General features: G+C 48.9%; 1 long non-coding RNA gene across 1 annotated transcript; it reads right to left on the bottom strand.

The window, feature by feature from the left end:
- Window positions 1-802: 802 nt before the first annotated feature.
- On the bottom strand, window positions 803-7680 carry LOC138467787 (uncharacterized). The gene is made up of 2 exons (XR_011268138.1): window positions 7374-7680; window positions 803-1452 (listed from the first exon to the last, which is right to left on the bottom strand). It is a non-coding gene; the product is annotated as an uncharacterized lncRNA (long non-coding RNA).
- Between the last annotated feature and the right edge of the window lie 1433 nt (window positions 7681-9113).

Consider the following 9113-nt stretch of genomic DNA (forward strand, 5'->3'; position numbering starts at 1 on the left):
ATCCACTATAAATCCAAAAGCAATCCAATCCCCAAACAATCCACTAAAAATCCCAAAACAATCCAATCCCCAAACAATCCACTAAAAATCCAAAAACAATCCAATCCCCAAACAATCCACTAAAAATCCAATCCCCAAACAATCCACTATAAATCCAAAAGCAATCCAATCCCAAAAAAATCCACCCCCCAAACTATAAAAATCCAAAAGCAATCCAATGCTCAATCCAGCAAAAATCCCAAAACAATGCAATCCCCAAACAATCCTATAAAAATCCAAAACCAGTGCCATCCCTAAATAAATCCAAAAGCAACAGATTACATCTGCCTTCCTTTTGGCTTAATGCACCCGAAATATGTTATTTATAAATCCTTCCTCGTAGAAATCCAAAAGCAATGCAATGCAATCCCCAAATAAACCTTTTGAAATTCAAAAGCAATTAATGTAGTCACCAAATAATACTTTACAAATAAAAAAAACAAAGCAATCCTCTAAATATCCTTTAACAATATAGGCATTGTTTCGGTTTATGAGCTGGACTTTTTTTTTAGGAGTTTAACAAAAATAATGTTTACTATAATCCTGAAAAGAAATGCTTAAAAACACATTTGGCTCACCTTGTTGAATTGGGCTTTAAAAGCGTCACTGTGACTTAATTACTACCCATTTCACAGTGTTGCATTTTGAATTGCTTTTATAACAATAGTGATGACTTATTAGGTCACAGTCATTTAGGTAAAATGGCCATGAAAGTCAAGACCATGTAATGGCATATTAACTATATTTAAAAAGAAGCAACACATTTTTTTTCTTCCCACTATATTTATTAAAAAGAAGCAGAGGTTCAATCGGACACTGTGTACATAGCACAAAAACACGACTGTAGCAATCCCAAAAACGGGTGCTTTACAATTTAAAAATAAAGGGTGAGAGGGGACCCAGAACCAGTCAGGTGGGATCCAGCCCAGGGAGCAAAGGTGAGAGGGGACACAGAACCAGTCCAGGGGGGGTCACACAAGTATACAGGCCCAGCCCAGGGAGCAAGCAAGTCGGTGGGGTCCAGCCCAGGGAGCAAGGGTGAGGGGAACCAGAACCAGTCCAGAAAGTCACACGAGTATCCAGGCCCAGTCCAGGGAGCAAGCGAGTCCGGTGGGGCCCAGCCACGGGAGAAAGTGAGTCCGGTGGGGTCCAGCCCAGGGAGCAAGGTTGAGAGGGGACACAGAACCAGTCCAGGGAGTCACACAATTATCCAGGCCCAGCCCAGAAAGCAAGTGAGTCAGGTGGGGTCCAGCCCAGGGAGCAAGGGAATGCCCAACTACACTGGTGTAGAAAAGACCAGGTCTGGCTCCTTCTTCATCCGGTAGTTCCCAATTTTATTTTGAAGGGCTTTTCTGTACTCGGATGCAGAGAGTATTGGAAAGCCCATTTCCCTGGCTTTAACATGGATACATTCTGAAATGCAAAAAAAGATTTGTGTAAAAAGTTTGATAAGAGCAAGCAAAGTACAACTAGTCGCTGCTATAAACTTTATGAAACATAGCAACTAGGATGCAGGCTATGTGAGCAAAGCGGTTCATGATACGATCGTATATTTATATAGCGCCTATACACAATGTGTTTCAAAGCGCTTCAAGGCAAGGGAGGGAACAAGGGAAAATACAATGACATTCTTACAGGCCATGAACAGTAACGATGTGAAATTAACTATTGTACTCGGCCTGACGACAATTCAGATTGTGCTAAGACATAGATATGATATGGCATTTATAACGCGCCTATACACAAGTGTATCAAGGCATGACGAGGCAAGGGAGGGGAAACTGAGGGAAGACAGACTACTAGGCCAGGTGACATTGAGATTGCGCAGGGGCAGAGGGAAGGGGAAAAGTGCATGGAGGGGGGGGGGAAGTGTGGAGCAGAGGAGAAATGGATAAATAGAAAATAAATAAATAATAAAGGCAACAAACAGTGGTAGTGCAGCCAACAAGTGGCAAGTGCTGGGATAAGACAGCAGACAGGGTGTGTCTGATAAATGCATAAAGATAAAGGGCGGGGGGGGCTGTATGGGTACAGATACAGACCCCAGTGCAAGGGGTGGCCCAGAGGCAGTGCGAGTGGGTGGCAGGGTGAGCAGGTACCAGGACTGGTCTAGATACCTCATCAGGTGTGACAGGGGAGAGGAAGGAGAGAAGAGGGGGCCCCAAGAGATCAATTGTGAAGCAATGTGTGCACCAGCAAAATCAATCTCTAGTGTTCCATGTGAGAAAACAGTCAGGAAATGGATATCTACACACATGACACATACGCGCCAAACTCACTTCCCACCTAAGTTACCTTGGAATTTAGGAGGGATTGCAATGTGTATCATTTACAACGGCAACTGCCATTTCAATTGCATTCATTGCAATCCAGCACTTTGCATTTGAATAGTAATGGTTTGGAAAGATCCTTTGGTATATTTGGTCCCTGCGTTTATGTTAATCTCTTCTATTGTGGCATATTTGAGTTAAGGATGCTGTGTTTAAAATATTGCTTTACTCTAACACCTGATTAATATTATCATCAGATGTATATGTACATATTAACATTGGACTGATACAAGTCTGGGTTTGCCCTGAGCCCGAACCTGCGTTTGCAGATTATGCACAACTGTTTGAGAAAGTGCCCAACTCAATGAGCCATCTTATTAAATTGTCAATTGCCCCATCTAATTCATCAAGATGATGCATCCCTTGCATAAACTCTCTACCAAGAATGTTGTCCAGTGTTTTTTTCTGACTGTTGTGTTGTAGACTTATTTAAGAAACTCTGGGACAAACTTGGCATAGACAGTGAATATGTGCAGAAATTCTCTTTTTTTTTTTAGGAACCATTGCGACAATGCGCATACTGCATTAAAACTAGGAATTGCATTTTGTCGTGTTTCCATGCTGATAGTTTTCTTTAAAAGATGATGCAAATATAATATTTAATTATATTGACTAGAGATGGTTTGGATGTTATGCTTGTAACACAACACAACATCTGCCACTGCTGTGTCCAACAGTGTGATTCCACTGCAGTAGAAGAGTTGCCTATAGCCAGCATAAATAATGGTATCTCTATTTTTTTGTAGAGTAATAAATACCGCCCAAAAACAAGCACTGGCAATGCCAATAGTTTGGGCTTTTGTGTAGGCTTGGAAAGGCAGTTGCCAGGCAGGCACTGCCTTAGTGGCATTAATTGGCTATCAATGGTAGCAACTGCAAAATGGAGCGAGCATCTGGGCATATAACAGTAGTGCCTGGCAAATGCCTAATACTTATACACAAGCCAAAACTGTTGGCTTTGCCAATGCTTGTTTTCAACAGAACCACATATAGTGCTTATAAATTGAGTGGGTGGGGGCAGACCTGGTTAAGACATTTTTATTACACCAGTGGCCCGTTTATAGCTTCAATTAAGGGGATCCAAGGAGTGTGTGTTTGGGCAGAGGTGGGTGGAAATGTTCCTTGTGGCTTTAATTTTCACATCCTGAATGGTAAACTATAAGTCCCAGAATGCAAAATAATGTCAACCTGAAAAATCTCTTTAACCCCATTGTATTTTCAGCGATTTAAGACATGCAAGAAGTTGTGTAATAAACAAAGGTAGATGTGCAGCTTCTTTGTCACAAACTTCCATTTGTGTTCTAATTGTCCTATCATGCACATGAAAGGCACTGCCACTGAAAAAGATACGTGTTTGCAACCTAAGCACCTCAATGACCTGCAGAGCGTGTGCGTGTGTGCCTAGGGAAACTGGCAGTGGGCACTATATAACTTGGTGACAGTTAGGTTCTATGGGACCTTCCATCACCTTTTCCCTTCTGGTATACAAAATATACAAAATAAATGTGTTTCCTTGCAAAGAGGTGCACCAAGCTTTTAACCTAAGAGGATTGGTTTTCCTTGTTTGGAGGTCTTGCCTTACAGGTTTAAGGATGTGTGGGTTAGGGAGGGGGTTCATTACAAAACGAGAAAGAGAGTCTTAGGGCCTACCAAACCTTCAATAAAAAGCTTTAAACTGCCTGAGAGAGTTGGGGTGATTTCTGTGCCATTTGTGACGATCCCTAACCGGGCCAAACTTTTGTCACGCATTGCTGTCCCATCCCTTCCCATTCCCACTGTTGCTCGAGTATGCTTTACTCTTCTCTATGCACCTACTCCACCCCTCTACACCATACCCCTCTCTAACCCATCCAATGTCACCTCATCCCACTTAACCACACAATCTGCCTCTCTCACCTTCTGTTCCACACTACCATGCCCACCCCACCTCACCCATATCTACCAATACCAATCGAAGCTCAGGGGTCACATAGATAGGCTTTTGGTTATCAGCCCACACAAGAAGTCTGATTGTGCATGCTGCAACGCTATGCAGCAGTAACCAATCAAGATGGCTATTTCCGCAGCCCCCTCACCCCCAACCAAACACTATGCCCCATGGGCCCCTCACCCCCAACCAAACACTATGCCCCATGGCCCCCACCCCCAACCAAACACTATGCCCCCTGTCCCTCACCCCCCAAGCAAACACTATGCCCCCTGTCCCTCACCCCCAACCAAACACTATGCCCCATGGCCCCCTCACCCCCAACCAAACACTATGCCCCATGGGCCCCCTCACCCCCAACCAAACACTATGCCCCATGGCCCCCACCCCCAACCAAACACTATGCCCCCTGTCCCTCACCGCCAACCAAACACTATGCCCCCTGTCCCTCACCGCCAACCAAACACTATGCCCCATGGCTCCCAACCCCAACCAAACACTATGCCCCCTGTCCCTCCCCCCCAACCAAACACTATGCCCCCTGTCCCTCCCCCCCAACCAAACACTATGCCCCATGGCCCCCTCACCCCCAACCAAACACTATGCCCCATGGCCCCCTCACCCCCAACCAAACACTATGCCCCATGGCTCCCACCCCCAACTTAACACTATGCCCCCTGTCCCTCACCCACCAAGCAAACACTATGCCCCCTGTCCCTCACCCACCAAGCAAACACTATGCCCCCTGTCCCTCACCCACCAAGCAAACACTATGCCCCCTGTCCCTCACCCCCAACCAAACACTATGCCCCCTGTCCCTCACCCCCCAACCAAACACTATGCCCCCTATCCCTCACCCCCAACCAAACACTATGCCCCATGGCCCCCTCACCCAAACCAAACACTATGCCCCATGGCCCCCTCACCCCCCTAACCCCCAACCAAACACTATGCCCCATGGCTCCCACCTCCAACCAAACACTATGCCCCCTGTCCCTCACCCCCCAACCAAACACTATGCCCCCTATCCCTCACCCCCAACCAAACACTATGCCCCATGGCCCCCTCACCCAAACCAAACACTATGCCCCATGGCCCCCTCACCCCCCTAACCCCCAACCAAACACTATGCCCCATGGCTCCCACCTCCAACCAAACACTATGCCCCCTGTCCCTCACCCCCAAAGCAAACACTATGCCCCATGGCCCCCTCACCCCCAAACACTATGCCCCATGGCCCCCTCACCCCCAAACACTATGCCCCATGGCTCCCAACCCCAAACAAACACTATGCCCAATGGCCCCCTCACCCCCAACCAAACACTATGCCCCATGGCCCCCTCACCCCCAACCAAACACTATACCCCAAACACACTCTCAAGCATGCACCCATACAGACCCGAACCCCCGCCCCCAACGCAGCACACACATTCTCAAGCATGAACCATACAGACCCGAACCCCCCACCCCCCCAACTCAGCACACACACATGCACCCTTACAGACCCGATCCCCCACCCCCCAACTCAGCAAACACACATGCACCCATACAGACCAGAACCCCCCACCCCCCAACTCAGCACACACACATGCACCCATACAGACCCGAACCCCCCACCCCCCAACTCAGCACACACACATGCACCCATACAGACCCGCACCCCCCACCCCCCAACTCAGCACACACACATGCACCCATACAGACCCGAACCCCCCACCCCCCAACTCAGCACACACACATGCACCCATAAAGACCCGAACCCCCCACCCCCCAACTCAGCACACACACATGCACCCTTACAGACCCAAACCCCCACCCCCCAACTCAGCACACACACATGCACCCATACAGACCCGCACCCCCCACCCCCCAACTCAGCACACACACATGCACCCATACAGACCCGAACCCCCCACCCCCCAACTCAGCACACACACACCCATAAAGACCCGAACCCCCCACCCCCCAACTCAGCACACACACATGCACCCATACAGACCCGAACCCCCCACCCCCCAACTCAGGACACACACATGCACCCATACAGACCCGAACCCCCACCCCCCAAATCAGCACACACACATGCACCCATACAGACCTGAACCCCCACCCCCCAAATCAGCACACACAGACCCGAACCCCCCAACCCCAACTCAGCACACACACAAACATGCACCCATACAGACCCGAACCCCCACCCCCCCAACTCAGCACACAAAAAACATTCAAATCAAAACATTCATACAGATCCGACACACCCCCCCAGCCCCGCATCTCAACATACACACAAAATACATTCAAATACAAACATTCACACACATCAGACACACCCCCCACCCCCGCATCTCAACATACACACAAAATACATTCAAATACAAACATTCATACACATCAGACACACCCCCCCACCCCCGCATCTCAACATACACACAAAATACATTCAAATCAAAACATTCATACACATCCGACACCCCCCCACCCCCGCATCTCAACACACACACAAAATACATTCAAATTCCAACATTCATACACATCCGACACCCACCCCCGCATCTCAACACACACAAAATACATTCAAATTCCAACATTCATACACATCCGACACCCCCCCATCGCAACATACACACACAAACATAAAGTAAAACAGACCCGACACACAAACACAAACAGACCACTTACCGGAGACGTGCTGGAACTGGAAGGCAGGTAAGCAGGAACGCTGGAATCGTACGGCTGGCGTGGTCCAAGGCTGAAATGCCTTCCGGCATCAAGCCTTATGGACCACGCCAGCCGTAGTGCTGGCCCTCCATTGGGTCAGCACACACACACTACGTGGCTCGTAGGAGCAACGTGGTGCATGTGTGCTGAGCCAATGACGGCCAGTGTTTTGTCCGGCCCGGAAGACAACAAAGACTTTCCTAATGCATTAGGAAAGTCTTTGTGCCTCGCGGGCCGGACAAAAGAGCATGGCGGGCCGCAACTGGCCCGCGGGCCGTATTGTGCACCCATGATGTAAACTGACACGTGTGTCTGTGTTACCTAACGACACGAACATAAATAAACGCGTGCTCACTTACCTTTTGTGTGGTATTTATCCTGTTTTTCGAGCCCACCAGCACCGCCGCCGTATCTTCTTCCGCCGCCATTGCTACCCACGTTGCCAGGTCCAACAAAAAAAAAAGCTCAATGCCCCTCCAAAACAAGCCGAAAACAGGCCGACTCCCATTGCAATGAGCAGAAAGTAACAGCGCTCACTCAAAACGAAGTGGTTAGGTCTCCAAAGTAAGAAATGCAACAGAATAGCATAACTATACATACACAGTGCTAAAATAAAATATTTTACAATAAGCTGCTGCTCACACAAGCAAATTTAACTCCACTCTCCTCAGAAACACTTTTTTTTAAAACACCCTCTGTAAGCAGCACAGTTAAATGATATTCTCTATTTATTTATTTAAATTATTTACTGTTCTTATATAGCGCCCAAAACCCTGAGGTGTCAAGGAGCTTTTACTTGATGATTACAGAGCAAAAGTACATACAATGCTTAAGGTTACAGTATAAGTACATAAAGATTGGAAAATACATGGTGCCAGCCACATGTTGCATGGCAACCGGGAAGGGGGGGGCATATAGACACACAGGCGACCAGGGAGAGGTGGGGAGCAAACGGACACACAGGTGACCAAGGGAGGGGCGGGGAACATACGGACACACAGGCGACCAAGGGGGGGGTGGGGAGCATATGGACACACAGGTGACCAGGGAGGGGGGTGGGGAGCATACAGACACACAGGCGACCAAGGGGGGGGGGAGCATACGGACACACAGGCGACCAAGGTGGGGTGAGGAGCATACAAACATACAAGCAACCAATGGGGAGTGTTGTGAGGAGCATACGGACACACAGGCGACCAAGGGGGGTGGGGTGGGGAGCATCTGGACACACAGGCAACCAAGGGGGGGTGGGGAGCGTACAGACACACAGGCGACCAAGGGGGGTTGAGGAGCATACGGATACACAGGCAACCAAGGGGGAAGGGGGGTTTGGGGAGCATACAGGCACACAGGCGACCAAGTGGGTGGGGAGCATACAGACAGGCGACCAAGGGGGGGGGGAGCAGACGGACACACAGGTGACCAAGGGGGTGTGGGGAGCATATGGACATACAGGCGACCAAGGGGGGGTTGGGGAGCATACGGACACACAGACGACCGTCATGGACAGGGGTAGACAGGGCCTTAGGAGTTGGCCTTGTTAGGAGGGCCGGCCAAGCCTGCCGGCCTTCCCATTGGGCCAGATGTAGACAGCCCCAGCCAATCCCATACACCCAGCAGCACCGTGCCCAGCAACCTGGTGCAGGCAGTGGAAACAACCATCTTAGAATGGCAAAAATCCATGGACGTAAGGCAGCTAAAATGCAATGCGGCAACAAACAGAGCGTTATCAAAGCTCAACAGTGTTTAAACATTCTCGCTGATAAGATGTCTATGCAGGCACAATTATTGCAATATTCAACAAAGTCAATGTGCCGATGCGCGCCTCGTGTGGGAGCCCAGTGGTGAGGGGCTTACCTTTGCACGTGCATGCAGGCATAATAGTAGAGAGCTGGGGAAGAAGAAAGCTGCAGTCGCTCCGGCAGCCGCATGAATGAAGAAAAAAAGATGACTAAAAGTAGGTGACCTTATTATTACAAAATACATTTTGTTGTGTGTCTTGAAAGCACATTTGCAAACCACATGGAGATTAGGCTCATATTACTTTTCCTTCTGGTAAATGTAGTTTTTCAGTGAAAATGGGGAGGAGGATGGGGTGG

This window comes from Ambystoma mexicanum, chromosome 4q (genome assembly GCF_040938575.1).
Source record: "Ambystoma mexicanum isolate Mex_15411 chromosome 4q, UKY_AmexF1_1, whole genome shotgun sequence".
Lineage (NCBI taxonomy): Eukaryota > Metazoa > Chordata > Amphibia > Caudata > Ambystomatidae > Ambystoma > Ambystoma mexicanum.